The sequence below is a fragment of the Giraffa tippelskirchi genome, chromosome 5 (genome assembly GCF_054371585.1).
Source record: "Giraffa tippelskirchi isolate mGirTip1 chromosome 5, T2T-mGirTip1v1.2.pri, whole genome shotgun sequence".
Taxonomy (NCBI): domain Eukaryota; kingdom Metazoa; phylum Chordata; class Mammalia; order Artiodactyla; family Giraffidae; genus Giraffa; species Giraffa tippelskirchi.
Window position 1 is genome coordinate 182,796,722 of NC_137279.1, and position 23,103 is coordinate 182,819,824.

General features: G+C 49.7%; 1 protein-coding gene and 1 long non-coding RNA gene across 5 annotated transcripts in view; one reads left to right on the forward strand and one right to left on the reverse strand.

The window, feature by feature from the left end:
• The window catches only part of GRIK3 (glutamate ionotropic receptor kainate type subunit 3), a 246,441-nt gene that overhangs the window by 54,562 nt on the left and 168,776 nt on the right, over positions 1-23,103 (forward strand). The window contains exon 1 of one of the 4 annotated variants that reach the window (XM_081495261.1): positions 7,430-7,470. The exons of the other annotated variants lie outside the window; for them this stretch is intronic. The gene's annotated coding sequence lies outside the window, so the exon portion shown is untranslated. Of the gene's footprint in view, positions 1-7,429; positions 7,471-23,103 lie in introns of those variants that run through there. 4 annotated transcript variants of the gene reach the window in all.
• On the reverse strand, positions 342-8,839 carry LOC145507826 (uncharacterized). Its single transcript, XR_014055150.1, has 2 exons — positions 8,696-8,839; positions 342-3,159 (listed from the first exon to the last, which is right to left on the reverse strand). It is a non-coding gene; the product is annotated as an uncharacterized LOC145507826 (long non-coding RNA).

Here is a 23,103-nt window from a genome sequence, read left to right on the forward strand (position 1 = left end):
GTAGGGGGAGATGGGGCGAGGGGTGTGCATGGCTTCGGTTTTAGGATGTAGTGACAGTACGCTCCCGCCACCCCCTCTCCACCATCTCGGGCCTGTACGTTTCAAATACTTCATTGTCAGCCCTGGTAAAGCCTTTATTTATAAAGCGCGGGTGTTTCATTCAGCTTAACTGAAAAGGCCTTTAAATCACCGCAGCTGGGAGGGCTAATTGCAGTTAGAGTTGTCAAGGACTCTCTTGTCTGCTTTTGCCATCTGTGACATAGTGAATGCAAAGATCATTTTAAACATAGGCAGTTAATGTAGAGAATAATTTGAGAGCTTTAGATATTTATGGTAAATTATTTAACTTTATAGTTGAGTTTTATTGCCTCATTATTCCATGTGTGAAGAATCTTGTCGTTTTCTGTGACTCGGCACTTTGTGGAGTTTCACTTTGCAACACTCAGGAGTAAAGTTACTCCGCACTTAATGGGAGCTCTGGATCCATTGCTAGTCCCCTCCCACAGACGGGACTCTGATCTTTGCCTGTCTGGCTGACAGCCACAGCTTCTCCTCCGCCCGCCATCAGGGTCTCTGGGTGGACTTGGGTGCTTAGCAGAGCTTTCTGGTGCTTATTACCATCAAACCAACCCCTGTTTCCTGCTGCCCCAAAGGTGGGAGGTGACTCTGCCAACCTCAGCCCTGCGCCGCCCCCATCCCTGCTGAGGACTCCACAGTGATGCCCCTGGGGCCAGGAAGATGGTGCCCAGGCATGGGTTTTTATTTGCATTAAAGCTCTTTGGAACCTCTGTCCTGGCACCTTTTGTACCCTACCTGAGTCCTATTAGGCAAGCACTTGTCATATGGATGTCATCTATCTGAGTTGTCACTGATCACTGTTCGGAATTGAACCTTCCCAATTACTTAGATTTCTCTTGAATGGCTGAAACTTAACACTTCCCTCACAGAAGATTGCCTGTCTCTCTCTGCCACAGTCCAGGGCAGAAGTGGTCCTGCCCTGGACACTGCGGCAGAAGCCATTGGTGCTGTGCTCATAGGCCCTTGGCACCCACCATTCTGTTCGTGTTAGTAGGATTTTACTGCAAGTACCCAAGACTCCTTCCCCAGACCAAAGAGCTGGGGTGCTGACACCCCAGGAACAGCCCTCAGCCAATGGTGAATAGAAACTGGAGTAGTACCCCGGCTTCCTAGCAGCTAAGTCAAGTCCGACTCTTGCAACCCCATGGACTGTAGCTTGCCAGGCTCCTCTGTCCATGGGATTCTCCAGGCAAGAATACTGGAATGGGTTACTATTTCCTTTTCCAGGGGATCTTCCCGACCCAGGAATCAAACCCGAGTCTCCTGCTTTGCAGGCAGATTCTTTACCAACTGACCCATGAGGGAAGCCCTCCTAGTTCCTCTAGAGGGATCTTTCTGGGGCACTGTCTGCACGTCTCACAGAATGACCCAGTGAGCCTAAGTCCAGGTGGTCCTTGGTGGTATATACTCATCTACACTCTCATTTTTGGGCTTCCTTCCCTTCCCTGCCTCACATCCCCTGTCTTCACCAGTGTTTATTGGCATCACATTGCAAATAAAATACTTGAAAGCAAATCCTTGTCTCACGTCTAGGTAAAATTCTACCTGGCAGATGCACAGTTGAATCCCAGCCCTGCCTACGTACTGGGCTTGGAGCTGTGACCCTTGAGTTCTGTGAACCCTTCAAATCCCTGTCTTGACTTTGACTTTGGACAAGACATATCCACTGTTTGGGGCTCTGCTCTTAACGGTTCAACTTTGATCAGGATTCCTGTGAGAGGGACAGGGACTGCTCAGCTAGCCAGAGCTACAGTAGAGTCCCCTAAATACACAGGCTGGGATTTCTAGGGGAAGGTTTTGTCCTTGGGAGGGGCCAGTGACTATTTTCTGTGAGGCTCCGATTCTTAGTTCAAGGTCTAAAATGACTACATCAAGTTTGAGCTACATGGCTGGGGAGGATTTAGTTGGAACCCTAAAGTTATTAGTCGTGGAGCTAAAACTGTCAGAAGACACCTGAGAGACGTCAGGCTGAGCTCTCCCCTTCATCTCCGGCTGGGAGCTGCCTCTCACTCTACAAGCGCAGCTGAATGTCACCTCTGCCGAGCCTTCCCCGGCTCCTCCAGGCTTTGGCCGACGTGTTTGCACAGCTGTTTGTTTGTAGCTTGGTAACTGCACTTATCACATTGTCCTGTCATGTATCTGTGTCCACATCTGGTCCTGGACCAGGAGCTCATCGAGGGCAGGGACTCTGTGGATTCATCCTCTTTGTCCACAGGGCCCAGGGCCTGGCACAGCTAGAGCTTAGGGAGCAGGACCTGAACTAATGGAGGGATGGGTAGATGGGTGGATGGATGGATGGGTAGGTGGGTGGATGGATGGACAGACTTGAGGGGAGGATGGATGAAAGGACAGATGGGGAAGGGGAAAGGGAAAGTATGGGCTAGTGGGTTTGTGAGTTGATGGATGGATAGATGGATGGATGGACAGAAGACTTGTGGCATTCTGTGTTCGAGCTTCAGAACCAATAAGCATCCACTTTCGCCAGTGACTCTATCCTCAAGCTGTTGGCTCCTTAGGGTCCTCCCTGGATGCTCAGAGAGGGGGACATAGTGAGTCTGAGTCCCTGGGGCTGTGGTGTGGGATCCTCGAAGCAAACTGAAGGGTGAGGTCCCTTCCTCTCGACTGGGTGAGGAATAGTTGGGATGGGAGCTGTGATCCAGGGAAACTTCTTCCCCAGCCTTCTTCTGGAGCCAGTGTCTTCTACCATCTCGGCCCCCACAACTTTACGAAGACCCCACAGCAAGCAAGGGGGAGGGAAATCAGCTGGGAGGGGACCTGCCAGCGCCCTCCATTGCAGGTCCTATTTTGGGAGAGATCGGACAGAGAAAGGTCCCAAGTGTGACATGCCTGGGGGGGTGGAGGTGGGGAGAAGGAGCCCACATATAACTCCAGCTCTGCAACACAAGGTCTGGGAGTGGCAGAGGCCAGCAGCAGCCCAGAGGGCAGGAAGCAGGAGTGTCTTCACGACAGTAGCTGGGGGCTTAGGGTGCAACCTCTGAAAAGCCACTGTCTGCCGTTCAACAATCGCTGTCATGTGGGAGGAAGGCTGAGGTTCCAAAGCCTTTCCTCTGCCCTGAGATGCTGCGGAAGGAAAGATTACCCCATCACCACACTGAGACCATCCCAGCCATCCTGGGAATGGGCAGCATCCACACTTTTTGCCCAGTGGTGATAAAGGAGGCCAGCAGGATCAGAGGCATATGTGCCCATGTGCATGCCAGTCTGCACACACCTCTCTGTGCAGGACATTGTGCATTCGGGTATGCTGTTCACCCTGCCTGCTCTTGCTGTCTCACCCCAGATGTCCACACGAGCTGCATGAAGATTGTGCTCTGGGCCCGAGTCCCAGAGTGATGGCAGCCCCTGGGGAGGCAGGTGGTCTGACGGGGTATGGCTGGTAGAGAGGGTGCATCAGGAGCTCTCGCTGTAGGGTGGCCCTAGCTTCTAGCAGCTTTATTAGGGGTTAACAGGGACATCCTGGCCTGCCTTGGAGCCTATGGTGGGGGATGGGCAGAGCAAGGGCAACCCCTCCCCCACCCCTCCTTCCAGAGCTCAAAAGCAAGGTTCTTCCTGCTGCCACCTGAGCCTCTTGTCCTTTCCCCATTCCCTCCTTGTTGATCCCAGGCTTCTTTCTGAGCCCTCTGGCCTGCCTCATGGTCTCCAGGGCTAGAAGCTGCCCCTGTCCCCCACATCCTGGACATCCACCGAGGGGGTGATCCTGTCTGGGGGTGCACTGTCAGTGCCCAGCATGTTCTTACTGCTTCTGCCCTTGCTTCCAGGAGCCTGTGACCATCATGCTGCTCCCTGCCTGACTGTAGCCCGTGTCCCAGCCTCCTTGTCCAGCCAGGTCCCTCCTCTATCCACTCTGCCTGCTCCACGCTCTGCCTGAGGTGTCCTTGAGGCCTGGCTCACCCTGATTCATCCTCAGCCTGCTCTCCGTGTTCACTGCGGCCCCGCTGACCTGGGCCCCACGCCCTCGTTGCCCACGTGGCCACATGATTCTGGTGTGGAGGTGCCGCCCCTTCAGCTGGGCTAGAGGGGGCCACATAGAAGGGAGGGGGTCTGGTCCTCACACCAGGCCAGGCCCCCAAAACCCAGTCACTGCCTCTGTCTCCCTTCCCTCTTGGCCGCCACCTCCCACTCTTCCATCCCCACACCTACCCTTCCCACCCTGAAAGCACCCCGTTATCCACTGCCCCCAGCTTTGGTTGCCCAGAACCCTTAAGTCCCAGAGCTTAGACAAACAGGGAGTAGCCTCTTAGAGAGCTGGGGGCAGGAGCTCTGCTGTCCTCTGTGTCCTGCTGGAGCTCCTGGGTTCACCTGGCCCCACCAGTGGGGGTGGGTGCTGTCAGTGTGCATGGGTGCGAACGTGCAATGAGAGGGTCCTTGGGGGAGAGTGTGTGTCTGTGTAAGCATCTGTGAGCGTGTGAGGCTGGGGACCCAAGGCTCCCTGCGGGAGGGCATGCAGGTGTGTGCAGACAGGGGAATGAGTTGTGGCAGTGTTGTCTGTCTTCTCCATGCGTCCGTTAATTCAGTCTAGACTGTTACTGAGGGCCTGCTCTGCATCACAGGTGCCCCGGGGGCAGTGTGGACAGCACCCCCAACCCCGTGGGGGTGGACAGCAGTGGGAGAAACAGACTGGGACAGGCCTCAGCACCCAGCACAGTGCCCAGGACCCAGGAGGTGCTCTGTCAGCACTTGTCGAATGAATGAGTGCAAGTTAGACAAACTCATAAATATGTCATTAACTCTGGTCACCGACTTCAAGGAAAAGCCCAGCACACCCCAAGACCATATGTCAGAGGAGCTAATTTAAACCTGGGGAGGGGCGTCAAGGAGGGCCTCAGCTTTGAATGTTTCATGTCGTGAGCTGAAACGGGGAATGGAGATGTAAAGAGTCCTGATCAAGAGCTCCAATTTGAGGCCTAGCTCTGCTGCTTATTAGCTGTGTGATCTGAGCCAGTGCCTTGACCTCTCTGTGCTTCCATGCATGTGAAATGAAAATGACCACGGCTCCTGCCTCCTAGACTGGAGAAGGAAATGGCAACCCACTCCAGTATTCTTGCCTGGAGAATCCTAGGGACGGCGGAGCCTGGTGGGCTGCCGTCTATGGGGTCGCACAGAGTCGGACACTGCCTCCTAGGATGGCAGAGAGGAGTAAAGCTATGAAAAGCATTAAGACATGGCGTGTGGTGGGTGTTCTCCCACCCCAGGTGCTCAAAGAGGTGTGCATGCGTGTACCACCGGTACATGGGGTGTGAGAAGAAGCACCCACATGGGAGAGTGTAGGTGACTGAGCGGGTGTGGGGATGGGGGCTCATCCGTGCCAGTGTGTGTTTGTGTGACTCTCATGTGCGTGGAATAGGGCAAGCACACTGCAGCTGGGGAGGAGGTGGAGTGTGCACATATTTGCGTGTGCACCAGGCCATCCCCAGAACCCTGGAACCCCCGGTGTGTATGTAGGGAGGAATATGCCAGCCTCTTGGTGTGCGTGGCCATGGGTGCACACCAGTGTGCAAGATTGGAGGGAACGAGTGATGATGTAACTGGGAGAGAGCCAGTGTGTGTATGTGTGTGTGTATGTTAGAGAGAGAGAGAGAAACAAGGAGAAAGGGGGAGAAGGAGAGAGAGACAAGCAGGGGTGGTGGGGGAGAGTGAGAGAGACAAGGAGAGACGGAGACAAGGAGAGAGGGAGAGAGAGAAGGGGAGAGAGCGAGAGACAAGGAGAGAGGGGGCTGGAGCTAGAGCCGCAGCAGCAGGTGGGCCCGGGACTGCCAGGGCTCACTCGAGACAGCCGGGTTTTAATTGTCCGTGGAGATGATGGGGCTCTGGGGAGATATCGGCTCGCTCTGAGAGCTGCAGTCGGCTCCTTGCCCTACTTGTTGGCCAACAGCCTTCAGCTCGCCTGCCTGGTAGCGGCTGCGCCCAGGCTTCCTTCCTCCTGCCTCCTCCTCCCCCACTTCCTGCTCGCCTCTCTCCCTCTCCAACCTCAGAGCTCCCTGTCTGACCCCTTCACCCTCCTCCATGCTAACAGGCACCCCGACACCCCCGCTCCTGGCTGCCTCTTCCATCTTCCCTGAGCAGTGACTTGCCAGGATCCTACCTCCAGCGGCTCCGTCCCCCCCAGACCCACTGGACAGCCGTCCTGAGGCAGCACTCCTCCTTGAACACAAGGATCGTTTCTTCTGCAAATCTGATTCTGAGGGCCTGGGGTGGAGCCTGAGACTCTGCATTTCTAACAAGCCCCTCTAGATCTAGTCCACACTTTGAGTAGCAAGGACTTGAGGCCTTCGGGATCAGCTGTGAACCAAGGAGCCTTTCTCAAGAACTCCATGTCCTCCCCACCCCTCCTCTCGGGTGATGGGCTGAGCAAGGCTGCCTCTCTGGCAGCTGCAGAATCAGTAGCCTCACGTGAGAGCCCAGCTCTACATGGCCACAGCCCATGGCAGTGCTTCTGGCCGGCTGGTCTGGCACCTGGCCATTGGTGTCCTCTCTTGGGGAGCTGCCTCTCACCAGCACCACCCGGTTCAGCTGGACAGACTGAGATGTTGCCCCGAGAGTCTGCAGGACACATGGCTTCTGGGTCTTCCTCACCTGAGCCGGCTGAAGGAGGGACCGCAGGAGTGGGATTCAGGAGCTGGGGGCCTGGGGATGACTTGGCTACAAGGTGAGGAAGAACCCTGGGGAGGACTCCTTCCCACCTGCAGTGCCTCCTCTGGGCAAGCTTGTCATTTCACATTCCTTTGCAGGCACAACCCAGAGAGCCTCAGACACGTGGCTCCCTTGTAATGTTACAAGTTCATTCACTGGTTTGTCGTCTGATTTCCTCAATGGGACTCTAGGCTCCAGAATGGACTTTTTTCAGTGTCATATCCCCACTGCAAGCACAGAGCCCGGTATATAGTAAGGGCTTGAAAATATTAACTGCATGGGTGCCCTAGGCTGCCTGTATGCCCTCCTAGAAAGAATAAATAGGAGTAATAAAGAAGAGGCACAAGTTGCCCCTCCTCCTTATCCTTCCTGGAGGAACAACCAGGCTGGCTTCTGGGAGGTAAAATGGAGCGGATGACAAGCAGAGGCTGATCAGACAGGCCTGGCTGTGCTCCCTGCTTTGGCCACTATGAACTGTGTGAGTCTCCTAGGCTTAGTTTTCCCAACTGCAAAAGAGAAACAACAATCTCCATCTCACTGTATCAATAAGGAGTCTGAGAACATCATCTAAATGGAGCTCCAGTGATATTCCCTTTACTTTTCCTTTCATCACCTCTGATCCTGGCTGGCTGCCTTACCACCCTACCTCCCTGGTCACTAGGCAACCAACAAAGGGGGTGTGGTGATGCCTGACTCACTCACCTCCTGGAGACCCAGCTCAGAGTCTTGTGGTGATGGCAGGTGAGCACCTTCTAGCCCTGTCTCTGTCCATGTACCCTCCAGCCACATGCTTCCATGGAGAAGCCCCAAATTAGCCTGAGTTGGCCGAGGCAGCTAAGGTTAGCGGAGCAGGCATTAGTTCTGGAGCTAGACTGCCTGGGTTTAAATTCATCCCTGCTTAGCAAGTGAGGGACGCTTAAAGCCTCCCTGAGCCCCAGTTTCTTCATCTGGTTAATGTGTTGTAAGAATGAAATAAAATCACCCATGTCAGATACTTAGCACAGTGCCTGGTGTATGGTCAGCACTCAACAGATTGCAGCTGTGGTTATTATCTTTGGATATAGCTCATTGTTCTTATGGCCAAGCCAATGGGACAGAAATGGGGGGGAGGATAGATGGATGGTGGGAGCTTTAGTTTCCTTATCTAAAATTAAAAGAGCAAGACAATCTTTCCTATCATTTTCGCTGCTATGGACCCTAAACTTAGCGTTCGTATCCCTTGCTAGCTATGTTCTACACTCTCTTCTTTGGGAGGGATGGGGGTCGGGGATGGAGGAGAGAAGAGCCATCTCAACAGAGGGAAGCCAGACCATTCCAGAACTGGGATGGGCAGGGCTGACCTCAGGTGGATGGGGCCTGGAGCACCCCTGGTGCCTGTTATTAGCTCCTGCAGATGTGGTGAGGTCAGTCCCTGAGTATGCGTGAGCAAGGCTTGTCCTTGAGGATGTCCAGGCAGGTCTAGTGTCCAAACCATACGAACTGATCCTAGGAGTCAGGGGGGCAAATGGCACCCCAGGAGGAGGGAGGGTGACCCAGGCAGAACGAGCAGCAGGAGCAAAAATCCCATGTGAAAAGAAGCAAGGCCCATTCATGTCCACATAGAACCCAGCTAGCTAATTACTTTACAGTATTGTAGTGGTTTTTGCCATACATTGATATGAATCAGGCATGGGTCTACATGTGTTCCCCATCCTGAATGTCCAAGGGTTTTAAGGAGGGCTATAGCCAGATTTAAATCTTAAAAATATCCCTCTGTCTACTGCATAGAGAACGGGTTGGAGGCCCATGGTTTTGTCCTGCTGGTTCTGCTACAGTGAAGTTGTATTCTTTAAAAGGGAGCTTTCCTAGGAAACGGAGAAGGACGTGAGGAGACCCAGACGTATTGGAACTTGTGAGTTTGTAGAGTGTTGTGGTTAATTAGGTTTTTTGAGTTGCAGGGAATAAAAGCCCACTTAGGAGAACTCACTGTCAAGAAGCACGTGGATTGGAACTGCAACTGGAAAGCCTTCGGGATCCAGGGGACCCTGGAGAGCAGCCTCTCTTTATCTCAGTTTGCCCCTCTACCACCACCCTGTCTCAGGGGCAATGTGGCTTCAGGCTTGTGAAGTCTGAGACCCCCTGTTCTCCTCCTCCACCCTCTGTACCTCATGGCTTCTCTGTGCCATCACTTGAGGTCCTTTCTGGCCTGATGAAAACCTCATCCTCTTTCAGCTGCAGCTGCTGCTTCTGACCAGCAAGTTGTTTCTGTTTCTTAGTTCACATACTCAAGAGAAGAAATCCAATCGGACCAACTCTTCTTTATGAGCCAGGTTATAGATTATTTGTCTTTGGTTCAAGTGCCTGCCCTTTTGTCTAATCAACTGTGTCCAAGGAAGATGTGATCCAAAGCATGGCCTCCAAGGCAGCAAGGGCTTTGTAGCGGGCAACCCCACTACTCCCCTTGGAGAAGGTGCACATAACCTGCTTATTCCAGACCTAAAGCATTACCACGGCATGCCTTCTAGATCTGACCGTTCAACCGGTTGAGCTGGAAGACCAAACCCAGGCCTTTGAACTCTGGGTGGACCAGAACTAGACATGAATCCCCAGCTATAGGTTAAGACCTAACTCTGACCTGTTGGTTTGTGAGTCTATGCCACTGGTTCCAACAAGGGAGTGTGAATGGTTCTTGGCAGTCTAACCCTACCGTCAGACCACAAGTTGTAGTGAGGACTGGTGGATCTAGAGTCCCCTTCTGTCTCAGTGCCTCGCCTATTAGACTGGGGTTGGATACCACACTTAGAGGCACAATTCAGTTTATAGAGGTCATCATAACCAGTAGAAATTCATCTGTCCCTGACCCCCGCAGTGGGCTATGCTGCTCCATCATCATGAAGTGGCACCTAAGCATAGTCAGTCCAGCCTCTCTTGCTCTTCAAGTATGTATAGTTCAACATCTCCAATAGTAGGGTGATGGCAAATGGCTATAGGTTTTCATCCCTCCCTGCATCCAAGATATAAGCAGTATGACTGCAGCATCTCCCATCAAGAGGTGAAGTCTATTTTAGCCAATAGAATTTGCAGAAGGGACATTGTGCCAGTTCTAAACCAGACATTAAGACTCCTCGCCTGCTTTTACAATCTCTCTGTCTCTTTCTCTCTGAATCCAGCTACTGCCATATGAATAAACCTGGTATGCCTACTAGGTGATGAGAGATGGGTGGCTAAGTCACCCCCATCACCCTGGTTGATAGTCAACTGCTAGTCATTAAATGAGGTCATCCTAGACCAGCTAGCCCCTGTAGACCACTGACACACTAGTGAGTTCTGCCTGGGTCTGCCTAGCCTGGCCCACATCAGTAGAGCCATTCAGTTGATCTGTAGACTGCTGAGTGAGTGAAGTCACTCAGCCATGTCTGACTCTTTGTGACCCCATGAACTGTAGCCTACCAGGCTCCACCGTCCATGGGATTTTCCAGGCAAGAGTACTAGAGTGGGTTGCCATTTCCTTCTCCAGGGGCTTTTCCTGACCCAGGGATCAAACCTGGGTCTCCCACACTGTAGCAGATGCTTTACCATCTGAGCCACCAGGGACGTGCTCAGTTCAGTTCAGTCACTCAGTAGTGTCTGTCTCTTTGCGACCCCATGGACCGCAGCACACTAGGTCTCCCTGTCCATCACCAACTCATGGAGTTGACCCAAACTCATGTCCATTGAGTCAGTGATGCCATCCAACCATCTCATCTTCTGTCATCCCCTTCTCGTCCTGCCCTCAATCTTTCCCAGCATCAGGGTCTTTTCAAATAAGTCAGCTCTTCGCATCAGGTGGCCAAAGTATTGGAGTTTCAGCTTCAACATCTCCTTCCAATGAACACCCAGGACTGATCTCCTTTAGGATGGACTGGTTGGATCTCCTTGCAGTCCAAGGGACTCTCAAGAGTCTTCTCCAACACCACAGTTCAAAAGCATCAATTCTTCAGCACTCAGCTTTCTTTCTAGTCCAAATCTCACATCCATACATGGCTACTGGAAAAACCATAGCCTTGACTAGACAGACCTTTGTTGGCAAAGTAATGTCTCTTCTTTTTAGTATGCTGTCTAGGTTGGTCATAACTTTCCTTCCAAGGAGTAAGCATCTTTAAATTTCATGGCTGCAGTCACCATCTACAGTGATTTTGGAGCCCAGAAAAAGAAAGTCAGCCACTGTTTCTACTGTTTCCCCATCTACTTGCTATGAAGTGATGGGACCAGATGCCATGATCTTAGTTTTCTGAATGTTGAGCTCTAAGCCAACTTTTTCACTCTCCTCTTTCACTTTCATCAAGAGGCTCTTTAGTTCTTCTTCACTTTCTGCCATAAAGGTGGTGTCATCTGCATATCTGAGGTTATTGATATTTCTCCCAGCAATCTTGATTCCAGCTTGTGCTTCCTCCAGCCCAGTGTTTCTCATGATGTACTCTGCATATAAGTTAAATAAGCAGGGTGACAATATCAGCCTTGACGTACTCCTTTTCCTATTTGGAACCAGTCTGTTGTTCCATGTCCAATTTTAACTGTTGCTTCTTGACCTGCATACAAATTTCTCAGGAGGCAGGTCAGGTGGTCTGGTATTCCCATCTCTTTCAGAATTTTCCACAGTTTATTGTGATCCACACAGTCAAAGGCTTTGGCATAGTCAGTAAAGCAGAAATAGATGTTTTCCTGGAACTCTCTTGCTTTTTCGATGATCCAGCGGATATTGGCAATTTGATCTCTGGTTCCTCTGCCTTTTCTAAAACCAGCTTGAACATCTGGAAGTTCACGGTTCACGTATTGCTGAAGCCTGGCTTGGAGAATTTTGAGCATTACTTTACTAGCGTGTGAGATGAGTGCAATTGTGCGGTAGTTTGAGCATTCTTTGGCATTGCTTTTCTTTGGGATTGGAATGAAAACAGACCTTTTCCAGTCCTGTGGCCCCTGCTGAGTTTTCCAAATTTGCTGGCATATTGAGTGCAGCACTTTCACAGCATCATCTTTTAGGATTTGAAATAGCTCAACTGGAATTCCATCACCTCCACTAGCTTTGTTCATAGTGATGCTTCCTAAGGGAAGTGCTAAGCAATAGCAAATGCTTATTGCTTTAAGCCACTGAGTTTTACAGTGGTTTGTTACACAGCAATAGCTAATTTGTACACCTCCCTTCTGGGAGACCTCCAGGAATGTGTTAATATATTCTTTTTAGTTTAGTCCCTGAGCCTAGGAGGTCCACTCCTTGAAGGCAGGACTTGAAAGGTAGTCAGTCTCAAGTTGCAATGATGACTCTGTATATTGATAGATGCCCCATAATCTGGGTGCGGTGTGTGCCAGGCAGCTGCACTTCCTGCCACTTACAGAGAATTTGCTGTAATGCATTGTGATGCATTAGCATAATAATTGCTAAGCATTCGCAAATGAATAGCTCACTGACTGATGGATTTTGTACAGAATCTGTGAAGGTTACATCGAGGGTGAAAACATTTCACTGTGTCAATGAACATACTTAATTTTTCTGGAAGTGCTATTTAAATTGCGTCGTGCTATGACATTAGCATAACAAAGACATAATGCATTCGTTTATGTTGTAGTAGGGAACACTGCCTTAATCAGCGGACACAATGCGGGGTGGGGGGGGGGGCAGGGAGGGTGGGGTCTGTAGACAGTGGCCTGGGAGCTTAAGAGAGCAGCCCCATTGGTTCCCTGTGACCAGGGGAGGTCCCAGCCCTGCAAACTCCGCCCTCAGCTTGGCTCCAGGGGCCCTGGGGGCTCTGGCAGTGGGTGGACTCTTTATTGGCTTGTTTTCCTTTCACTGATTTTCTCTTCTCACAGCACTGGCCACCAAATCCTGCTAACGGGTGGGTGGGTCTTGGCTGTCAGTGAAGAAATCCTCAAGAGAATTAGGAAGCGTTCAAATCTGGCAGGATTCACCCGCCCCCTTCAGCAGGGCAAGGCAGCCTCCTCAGAATCAGCCAGCTGGTCCCAGGAAGCTGGGTCTTGAGCCCTTGGTCTCTCCATCCTCCTCCCCTAAAAGGGCCATCAGAGCTGTCATAGAAATAGAAAACCTCATGAGGAGGCTGGAGGATGGCTCTATTATGGTGTCTTAATTTCCTACATTTTCTGCGTATCTGGCTCTTCAAAGGGGAAGTGTTTGGGGGAAGAGAGAGCCTGCTAATAGTATATATTGCTTGGCAGGCCCGGAGCTCCCAACTTCTCAGCCAGCTGTGCACAGATGCTGGGTTTCATGGTCCAGCCCTGGGTTAAACAGATTTTTGCAGAACTTTCTAGAACCTTTAGTATAATAATGAATCTTATGTGTCTCGAAGAGGGAGACATAAGGGTATCAAAGCTTTAGAACAGTGGAATATGGTTTGGGAGAGGCAGGCATGATTTCATTTGTTGCTTTATAAGGACTCAGTGAGGTAAAGATTATTAACCCTATTTCAAAGCTAAGGAAATGGAAGCTTCACTAGGAAGTAATTTGCACCGAGCTGGCAAATGGCCCAGGTGGGATTTTAATCCACATCTCCCTGGTCCTGACACCAGAGGGATAATGTAAACTGGCTTCTTGAGAGGAAAGGAGGTGATTGTCAGCCAGCCTGTTGGAGGGACAGACCAAATTGAGGACCACCCACAATTGCTGCTGGTCACACCCCACTTGGACTCCTATGTATGACCCTGATTATCTGAGGGAGCCGTTCTGGGGATGTTCAACTGAGGTCCAGGCTGAGAGAGGAGGAACTCTCTCTGTCCCACGGCCAGGGGCTCTTCTGGCAGAAAGCATGTGGCTCAAAAGTATAATTGGAGAGGGGTCAATCAGCCCTCCCTGACCCCTGGGGAGTGGCTCACAGAGGAGGTCACTTGAGTGTCACTTGGGCTGGTGTGGAGTGGAGGGGTTGAAAGGAGGCTGCAACTCAGACCCAGGTGGTGACTCAGAGCCGTGGAAGGAGTGAAGAACCAGCAGATTCAAGAACCAAGGGGAGGGGATGGAATCAGCCCCGGCACCGTCCCCTCGAGCATAGCAGACCCTTGAAATACAGTTGATTTCACACCCCCTGAAGCCCAGGTATCAATCCAGGTGGTTTTGAGGTCTGCATAGTGGCTGAGCTTCCTGGGTGGGCACCTTTACTTTCACCTGCCAAGGTCTAAGGCCCATGGGGATGGGGGGACAATTTGAGTGGGTTCCACTGGCTTTTTCCTTGGAGCCAGGAATTTCTCACTCTTTAAGGAAGCAAAAGTCCTTCTGGAATCTGATGAAAGTCTTTCATCAGAGCTGTCATGGGAGCCTTTCCCCAGAAAAACACACATTCATATAATAAGTTATATACAATATGAAGAAGGATCAGAAATGCCATAAAGACCAACCCCCAGTAAGGCCTCCTGCCTTGGGGTGAAAGAATCTGAGACTTAAGACCCTGACAAAGGGAAGAGGCAGGGAGCCCTCCCATTGGCTTACCAGGACTCAGCCAGTTGCCCTAGGTTGGCATTCCAGGGCTCATTTCACCTTCCATCTTCCTCTCTAACCAGCCCAGCACACATACCTGCCCACATCCCACATGCCTGTCCTCTGTTTCAGCCTGGCACGACAGCTCACTGTCTCCGGAACATGCCACGGGTCTCTCTACTTTAGGTTCCCGCTTGGGCTGGTCTTCTATTAATACTTCTGCTGCCAGAGCAAAACTTGTCCACTTTTCCTGATAGCTTCTGATTCAATCCTGTTCAATGGAGCGTGTATTTACTGAGTACTTTCCACACCCTCTGTGCTGGGATACAGAGAGGAACAGGTAAGATGAGTCACTGATTCCATGTGACCAATGGGCCAGTGGGCAACCAGACAAGGAAATAAGCATTTACTGATGTGATGAGTATTATAAAAAGACAAAAGTAGAGGGTGTTCTGGGAGCAGTGGGGGGCTTCATTTCATGTAAGGTGAGGTTTCCCAAATTCTGATCATTTAAATTCCATCCTCATAATTTTTGCCACATTAGCATATCATCTGTACTATTATTTTTTTTTTTATTCCTTTAAACTCTAAATAGGCTCACTGATCTTCTTAGTCTTGTCTTAAGTAATATTATCTGTGAGGTCTTAGATAGTAATGTACTATTATATATATATATATTTTTTTACAGTTTGAAGTTTTATTTATTGTGGTAAAATAGAAACTTTACTATAGTAAAATATAAATGAATATAAATTTTAAGCATTTTAAAATGTATGATTTGGGGGCATTAAGTACATTCATGATATTGCACAACCATCATTGCTATCCATTTCTGGATTTTTTCATCATCCCAAACAAACTATACCCATTAAACAATAATTCCATTATCTCCTCCTTCCAGTCCCTAGTGACCTTGGTTCTACTTTGTGTCTCTATGGACTTGCTTATTCTACATAACCCATATGGGCAGAATCATACAATATTGTCCTTTTGTGTCTGGCTTGTTTTAATTAGCATAATGTCCTCAAGATTCATTCATTTTGTAGCCTGTATCTGAATTCCATTCCATGGTGGTGCAGGGGTTAGGACTCCACACTTCTACTGCTAGGGGCCTGGGTTTAATCCTTGGCTGGGGAATAAGATCCTGAAAGCTGTGTGGAGTGACTAAAAACAAGACAAACAAATTCCTTTTTAAGGCTGAGTAATATTCCATAACTCAGTTGGTAAAGAATCTGCCTGCAACACAGGAGACCTGGGTTCGATTCCTGGTTCGGGAAGATCCCCTAGAGAAGGAAATGGCAACTCATTCCAGTATTCTTGTTTTGAGAATCCCATGGACATAGGATCCTGGCAGGCTGCCGTCCATGGGGTTGTAAGAGTCGGACACTACTTAGTGACTAACCACCACCAATATTCCATTGAGTACATATACCATATTGTTCATCCAGTCTTCACTGATGGACATTCAGATCATTTCTACCCTTGGGTTATTATGTGTGCTATTTACATTTTAACATATGTTAAAACATATACATAACTATTAAAGTAAGAAGATAGTTTCTTTGTGATCATTTGTCCTGAGAGCAGAGCCCAAGATAAGGGCTTCTAGGAAAGGACTTGAGTACAAATGGTTTATTTGGGATTGCTTGAAGTAGAACATGGGTGGGGAACTGTCCACTACAGCTGTGCTGAAATCAGGTGAGCAGAAAGGATGCGGCATACTATATCATAAAGACTGCTACCTCATCTAAAGACATTTCTTATACCTCATTCTATACTTCAGGAAGGTTGGCCCTAAAGAAAGTGATGTCTAAGCATCACTTGAAGAAAGAGTAAGAGCTAGTCAGACAAAGAGTGTAAGAAGGGTGTTCTTGGTGGAAGGAATGGCTCAGGCAAAGACCTGGAGTATAGACAAAGTGAGGTATGTTTCCAGACCAGAGCTGCAGAAGCAAGGTGGAGGAACAGAAAGATGGCTCTGTGGAGGTGAGCAGAGGACAGGCTATGGAGGGCCCTGAGTGCTGCAGTGATGTCTATATGTTATTTTAAGAGCCATGGGAAGCCTAGGAAGGATTTAAACAAGGTTTGTGTGATGTGACCACCTGGTGCCTTGCCTTTCTTCCATTCTTCTGGGGCAGAGAGTAGACTGTCATGGGTCACTCACTTACAATACCTGACTATCTTCCTAAGGAACTACAGTGGGAGCCCATCGGGGTTTTGCATTCCAGGGTCCTTGGGCATCTGGTACATAATCAGAGTTGATAGTGATGATGGTGGAAACCCTAAGCCTGAGACCACCTTGGCAGGCCACCAAGCCCCCATGTGTCTGGCCAGTCTCTTCAGTGTTAGAGGATCCTCCTGTGGACACACACATTCAACCCCATCCTTTGGCCTCCAGTGTAGTAGAGAGGAAAGGGTCCCATGGAACTGGGGCCCACTTCTGCCACCAGCTAGCCAAAGAACCTTGAGCAAGTCATTTTCTTCCTGGGGCCTTAGTTGCTGGGCAGTTAAGCAGGAGTAATAGTGTTTTTCTTGCCTGGTTTTGGGACAAGTTCCATGAGAAAAATTTACTAAGGGCACAGCAAGCATAAGTGCTCAATTGCTCAAGACATGGGGGTTTATTTTCTCTGTATCCTACAGTCATCTTGACTCCCTGAACATAACAGGGCCCAGCCTACCTGAGGGAAAGGCCCCATAACAATGGCAGAAGGAATGTCTCAAGATAGTAGGACCCTTACTAGGACAGATCCCACCTCTCATTTCTCAAAAGTCTGCTTCTACCCCTTCCATTCTCTCTGCAGTGCACCCTCATCCAGGGGCTGACTAGGGTGATACTTCGCTTCCAAGGTGCTGGGCCATTCCAGCAGGATCTGTCCGCTTCCAGTCTGGGCTGGCTCTTTGGACTTAGACAGAGTGGAGTCCTTGGAGGCTTCAAAGCAGCTCCAGCCCCAGGGAGGTTCTGACAGGCAATTCCCAGGGCTCCCAGGCCCTGCGGATTTCCCTTCAGAAATAATGGCCTTGTTGGGATGCTGAGCACGTGGCAAAGCCCACGCCAAAGATGTTTCGGGAGCCTCCACGTGTGGCCCGGCTGGGATGATTATAGCCGCTAAGTAAATTGCCAGAGCCTCCTCAAGCCCCATTCTGCCTGACTTTGTGATTCATTTCCGTTCAGTGAAGTTTAATAATTAGCAAAGGGGATTTCTAACAACAGATGGCGCCTGGCCCTGGGGAGTGGTTCTGCTGCAAAAGTACTTCACAGAGAGGTAAGCTGGAGATGTTCTCTGCTCCCTCCAAACAGGTGTCTCCAGGGTTCTGTGACTATTAGGTCTATTTGCATAATGTGGCTGCAAGATGAGTAGGAGGAAGGGAGGATATCTTGGCGCACATGGGTGTTTGTGGCTCTGCTGGAGAGGGGATGCCAGGCAATGGTCTCCTTCACTCTGTTATTCATCTGGAGGTCTTCAAATGTAGACGGTCAGAGCAAGAGCCTTGAGAGATCACTCAAGAGCCTGCTGAGATTGAAGCAAAATAGCACAAATGGGCTAGGAGCCTCCAGGAACCTGTAAGAGGCCTCTGATATCTAAGCAGAAACTTTTCCTCCAACCCCTTCTGAAAGCAGAGCATTTTGCTCATCTCCCATCCCCTTCATGGTACAGAGGAACAGCTTAGTCCTTGGTCTCGATTTTGGAAACCCAACTCAAAGTAGCTTGAACAAAAGGGGAATTGGCAGGCCCTCTGAATTGGACAATTGAGGGATAGGCTGGCTTCAGACTTAACTACACCTACAAGATCAGGCTATGCCATCCTTTGGCTTTGCTTCTTAAAGGCCTAGATGTGGCCCCATTCTCTACTCTAGCATAGACTTTCTTCCACTGGTGTGGGAAAGATGTTTCCCCTGTTAGCTCTGTCATAAACCCTCTGATGGGCCTGGACTTGGTCGTGTGCCCATCCTAGAGTTGATCTCTGTGGCAATGAACATGACTATGCTGATTGGCCGGAGAGGGCAATGGCACCCCACTCCAGTACTCTTGCCTGGAAAATCCCATGGACGGAGGAGCCTGGTAGGCTGCGGTCCATGGGATCGCCAAGAGTCAGACTTGACTGAGCGACTTCACTTTCACTTTCACTTTCATGCATTGGAGAAAGAAATGGCAACCTACTCCAGTGTTCTTGCCTGGAGAATCCCAGGGACGGGAGAGCCTGGTGGGCAGCCGTCTATGGGGTTGCACAGAGTCGGACACGACTGAAGCGACTTAACAGCAGCAGCAGCAGCAGAATGCTGATTGGCCAGCTTGAACATTTGCCCACCCTTGTGGCTGAGAGAGAAAACACTATGATTGACAGTCCCCGCAGAACCATAGGGATAGAGGGTTTTCCAAAGGAAGGGCTGCAGAAGAGCCAGACCAAACATGTTCTGGAGGTCCAAAAAGAAGTGACCAGCCATGATCACACAGCACAGAGCTGAGAGTAGAGAAACCAGGCTTTACATGGCTGGTAGCTTCTTGTGCCTTGGCATGACTCCCCAGTGAGGGCTTGTTGTGATCCCATCATCACCTAATGAGTTTCTACTGGGACTTGTCCAATGAGCCAGGACTGTGTTGGAACAAAACACAGTGTGCTTATTTTTGTGGTAGTTGTAGGCTACTTGAAGAACAGATGTGAAAAATTAGTTGCAAAACCTAGAGGAATAAAGAGATGTTGCAGGGTAGTTTGTGGAATTAAGGCATGATTCATTTCCTGGTGAGCACAGCAGATCCATTATCAGGAATTAAGACGAACAAATAATCACTGTGCGATGGAATGGGTTTGGGGGTGGGGGAAGGGGTCCTGGAGGGCTTGAGAGGGAGAGAGGTCTTATGAGTCAAATTTTCAAAGGTAAGCTGGATTTAGATAGGGTATTCCAGGCAAAGCAAATGGCCTGATGGTAGGACCTACCCAACCATTAATCCACCCACTCACCCTTTTATTCATTCTACAAGATACTTATTGAGTACAATTTATATGCTAAGAATTGAAGTTACAATGGTGATCAAGATGGTAGCGCATGTAAGGTGAATGATGAGTAGAATGACCCAGCTGTGTTAGAGAGTATTGTGAAAGAAAAAGCTGAAAATGTAGTTTGGGTCAGACTATGGGAGCCTCAAATACCAGACATAGGCATTTGAGAATTTTTCTGGGGGCAGCCAGGCCTGGCATGATGAGGTGACCTTACTCAACACTCAAAGATGTTGTGGGAACAGCCTCTTAGGTCAGATTAGAAGTTTCAGGAGCATAGAGACCCTCCACCACGCTAACCATAGAGTGATCTTTTCCCAGATTGCAGAAACTGTGCAGTCAGTTGATAAGATTTTCTCAATCACCCCAACCCTAAGGCATTTTAATTAAACATTTGGTGCCTGCTAACACTGGTCCCCAGGAGTCAGTAGCAGATGACATGACCAATGACTATTCAGTTTTCAGATATCACACCTGACACCAAGCATCCTTGCCAGCTTGTTGACCTTACCCTTCATGCTGTCACTGGTGAGACAACTTGTGTTATGTATCTTCTCCCTGCCAAAATGGGATTTCTTTACAGTACTTCATATTGTTCTGACACAATCATAATTTCTGTTGGCTGAATTGTTCTTAGCTTATACGATAGAGTTCTATCTAGCCACATTTTTCTCAGTGCTCCACAGAGAGCGCTGTGATTTCTGGGTATGCCATACCCAGATGCACTTGGAAAGACTTGTGTTGTAGCCTGAAGCCAGGACCCCATGACTTTATTGAACTCTGTGAGCTCCCTGTCACCCCTTGATGAATTCCTACTTATTCTTCTAGTACCTATGCCAGTGTTCTCTTGGATTTGAAGCCCTTGCTGATACCCTTAGAAAATAATGAATCTTTCCCCACCACAGGCACATAGCTCAACCCTAGTACTAATTTCATTATCAGGGTTTTCATATCTGTACCTCCAAGGCCTAGGTACAGGCCTGGTACATGGTTGGTGCCAATAGATGTTGAATGAGTGAATGAATGAATCTGTTAGTGATTGTGTGTGGAGGAGGCTAAATTTTCAAGACCAAAACTCTGAAAACTCTGTTCCTTAAAATCCCCAACAGCACAAAACCCAACTCCTGTTCCCAGGTGGCAGACTCAAAATAAAACAAATCCCACTCACCTGGTTAGCTCCTGCCACTGATCTCACAGGGGACATACAGAATGCGGATGACCAGACGTAGCCCCCATGCTGGTTGCCAGGGCAGGGTGACCTCCCTGTATGAGTCCATTCCTTCACCTTCTCCCTGGCTGTCTCAATGGGCCCCTGCCACTGTCAGGGACCTGCTCAGCCTTCAAGGAGGCTCTTGGCAAGAGAACCTCCAGGGCTGATTGAGGAGACAAGCTAGAGGATACTTGCCTGGCCTTTTGGAAAGTTTGCTTTGTCTTGGAAGCCAGAGTAATTTGGGGAAGAGAGGGTGGCATTTGCAGTCAATTCCATTAATCTGGTTTCCCCGTAGGAAGCAGGGGGAGTGGAGAGTGGGGGCTGACTCTGCAGTGGGCACTCTGGTGAGCCACTTAATTAGTTTGCCTCCCTTGAGAGAGGATCGGAAAGGCTCGCTGCCTTGGTTTTGTCTCCAGGATTTGTCATTCTCTTTTAAATTGTCGATCATCAAACCACAGTCAAGAGTGTGTCCTGGGTGGAGGGTCAGTGCCGTCCTGACAGGCATATCTGTTCCCAAGACACCCGCAGCTGGGAACTGAGGGCCATGCTGCTACCAAGTTACTGGCCTGGATGTCTTAGCAAGGGCTCCACGGAGACCAGGCTGGCCCCGTATGGAGCTATTTCTGGAAGATGGGAGGTGGGGGTTCCAGGCTGAGAGGAGGAGGAAGCTATTGAGACTGTGTCCCAGTGTTGGTGGACTGGTGAGATGTCTGTGTGTATATAAGAGAGTGAAAGTGAAAGTCGCTCGGTTGTGTCCAACTCTTTGTGACCCCATGGACTATACAATCCATGAAATTCTCCAGACCAGAATATTGGAGTGGGTAGCCTTTCCGTTCTCCAGAGGATCTTCCCAACCCAGGGATCGAACTCAGGTCTCCCGCATTGCAGGCGGATTCTTTACCAGCTGAGCCACAGGGAAGCCCAAGAATACTGGAGTGGGTAGCCTATCCCTTCTTCAGGGGATCTTCCTGACCCAGGAATCAAACCAGGGTCTCCTGCATTGCAGGTGGATTCTTAACCAGCTGAGCTACCAGGGAAGCCCATATAAGACAGGGGTAGATAAGTCAGAGGCCTTGGAAAAGGCAAGTGAAGCTAGCGTCTGAGCTGCCCAAAGCTTGACTGGAAACAGGTTAAAATATTCCTTGTTCTTGGGGGAGTCTCAATACCTGGGGGAAGGATACTTAGTCAACCCCCTTAACAAAGGACTTCTCACTTACCTTTTGGGACATGTGTTATTCTCAAGGCACACCAGTTATCTTTCCCTGCAGGGCAGTGGTAATGATGGAGGGGGCAGAGACAGAAAGAGACAGAGAAGGAGAAAAATAATGCTAGAGAGAGAACATGACCAGAGGGAGACAATATGAAGAGACATAGATAGAGAGGCAGAGAGAGAAAGATGTATCAGCAGGTGAAACTGTGGGGAAGTGAATAAAGGTGCTACCATAACCCATGATGAAAGTTCCTACCTTCAAGAGACAGATAGAGATGGGGTAGGGTGGTGGGGAGTGGGGGTCTGCTACCATCGCAGAACGCCTGCCCTCTGCTCTCAGTGGAGTAGAGAACCTGGAACTGAATCTGGGTGTCTGTCCCAGGTGCTTGGGAGCCTGGTCTTTCAGAACAGGCTCACTTGACAAGTGTATGTCATTCATAGACTGACTCTTATTGATTGAGTGGTTACTATGGATCACAGATCCATTATCTCAATTAATTCTCACAACAAGGATATATTTTTGCCATTATTAGCCCCATTCTACAGATGAGGAAACTGAGCCTTTGAGAGTTGAAATAACCTTCCTATCGGTGGCAAAGCTGGACTCTAATTCAGGCCTGTCTCCAAAGTGCATCTTCTTTGCCCTCCTGCCGTTCACCTCTCATCATACACCTTCCATGGGCACTGCCTAAAGACTCCTCTTGCCCACACCCCTCTGTGTCTGTCCGGCTGGATTTCCTTCTTGGTTTTCCCTCCTACTTCCTCTTTACCCCCTGTTCTGTCATCTCCCACATTCCCATACCACAGACCGTGGTTCTGAGTCCTGGTGTTGTCTTTGCTCGGCTAGCCACAGATGACCCAGGGGTCTCTGCTCCCTTAGGTCCAATGTTAGGCCCCTCAAAGGCCTAGAGCTGTGTATATGGTGTGACCCCTAGGTGGGGGCCAGCCAGCTCCTGCTGGGCGTGGAGATGGGAGCAGAAAGCCAGAACAGGCTGGACGAAAGCAACAGTCAGAAGCACTACTCCGGGCTTGGTGGTGCCCAGTAGAAGGGGCCTAGGACTGAGCACATGGTCCCTGGTATCTCAGCTTTCAGTAGGGAAGGGACGACCAGGCGCTAGGAAAGAGAAGTCAGAACCAGAAAAGCTCTCCTATGCACCCGAAGACCTCTTCTACTTCATGACAGGACAGCTCAAACCATACTATCATTTTCAACTCACGCAAATTGGGTCTGTGCACAGGTGATTGGAGGGATGAGAGGAAAGTTCACTGGTTTTCCTCTGTTTTTTATCATCAATACTTCCGACACCAGTTACTTTTTCCCCCCTACACCAAGTAATTATCCAGTTTTCTGCAGACACTGACTGGGTATCCTATAATTTAGCTCAGTTTTGACCCTGTCTACTGGAGCTGGTATCAGATTTCATGAGTTAAGGTGCTCAGTTCCAAAGACTGCCTCCACTTCAGACACCAGTCACAAGTAGCAGGTCCCCAGGATACCCACACTTTTGTTTGACTTGGCTATAAATT